Raw genomic sequence first — 1,843 nt, forward strand, 5'->3', positions numbered from 1 at the left:
GAGAACCATTGTAAATGTGACCTAGGTTTCAATGTTGTTTTTGCATCAACTCCCCAAGACTGGGAAGTTGATCTATTTTTAATAGCCCAAGAAGTCAGGATTTGTTTTTAAAACAGTGAATGCATTCTAAAATTAGTGACATTTTCCTTAAATTTTCTCAGTTCTAACATATCTGTGGGTTGTCATTCGAATTCCTGATAATTCTGTGGATGATCATTGTCTGGGGGTCTTTGTTGTATACTAACTGGATAAACTAAAGTTTGTTTGTTTGTTTGTTTGTTTTAACAACCTTTGGTTAGCTTTCTCTAATTTTATCTTCTGATCTCCACCTGAGTATTTTCCCTAACTAATATTTTAAGTTTCTCCCTTAAGTTCTATGCCCATGTTTCATATTTCTCCTCTTGTTGCTCCTCCTGTTCCATAAGCTCCTGTATCCTTTGTTCAAGGTTCTGCTTCCACATTTGAATTGCTTCTTTACATTGTAGTTCTGATACTCTGATGTCTATTTTATTTTGATTGATTAATTTTAAAAGATTCTCCTCCAAGCCTTGTTTCCAATCTTCATTATTTTCTCTCTGCTACTCATTCTGATCTGTGAGCTCTCCCATCTTTTATTCTAGTGTCTTCTCCAGCTCCTGTCTCCAAACTTCATTTTCCTCTCTGTTGCTTATCATGGCCTGTACCTTTAGTTTAGTCAAGTCTTAAACGTATCCCTCTATTGATCAGTCTCATCTATGAATATATATTACATATATATTACACACATATATATGTAGTATATTATATATAATCAATTTATAATTCTTGTTACCTACTCTGGAGCTTCTTGTATCTTTGTCTCCCTCTGGTGTTTGATTCAGGATACTGTAGTTCTCTCTAATTGTTTTATTCAAAGGGAGGGGCTAACGGTAGAGGGACCTGCTGCTTTTGTGTTTTAGAGCCCTTTCTGTCTTTGTTTAGGTTATGGCCAGCAGTGTGTGTGTCAATCTCAGGTAGTCTGTAGTGTAAGAGCGAGTCTGGCTGTCCCACGTCCTGTTTAGATGTGGAGGATATGGGAAACCAAGCAGAGGAAGTATCGCTCAGCGGACATTCCCAGATAGAGCCTGTTTTGTCTGTGAGAAGGCTTTGGAAAATTAACTGTCAGTTTTTCAGTTGTTGATCTTTAGTTGTGAAGGCTGTTTTACAGGCAGTCATAACCCAGGGTCCTTGGTCTTTCTTTAGGCTCAGGACCCTGTGTTGTGGCACTGTAAGTCGCAGCTCAGAGCTGGGGTGCTGTCTCTGCTTGTGGTTTGCTTGGGACTTGGGAGGGAGCCTCTCAGTAGCTCTCTGTACACCCCTTAGACCACTCAGTGTTTAACTTACACAGTGCTGCAGCTTTAGAGCACAGCCCTAGCTGTTTATATGGGGGTGAGGATGGAAGTAATCTCAGGTTAGTTGAATTCTAAGCCTCATATCAGGCACCAATATGTTGCTGAAATTTCCAATCCCAATATGCCTGTATAAAAACCATACAACCAGCTGGGCGGTGGTGGCACACGCCTTTAATCCCAGCACTTGGGAGGCAGAGGCAGGAGGATTTCTGAGTTTGAAGCCAGCCTGGTCTACACAGTGAGTTCCAGGACAGCCACGGTTACACAGAGAAACTCTGTCTCGAAAAAACAAAAAAACAAACAAACAAACAAACAAAAAACCACACAACCAGTTGTTATAATTAGAAGCTATAAGCCTAATTTAGACATATCTAATACTATACCAACTTATTCCCCAGCTATAAGACCTCTTGCTACTTGTGGTTTCTCCTGGCCACGTGCTTCTGCTCCATAATGGCTTCCTCCTCCTCCTC

The sequence above is a fragment of the Mastomys coucha genome, unplaced genomic scaffold (assembly GCF_008632895.1).
Source record: "Mastomys coucha isolate ucsf_1 unplaced genomic scaffold, UCSF_Mcou_1 pScaffold22, whole genome shotgun sequence".
Lineage (NCBI taxonomy): Eukaryota > Metazoa > Chordata > Mammalia > Rodentia > Muridae > Mastomys > Mastomys coucha.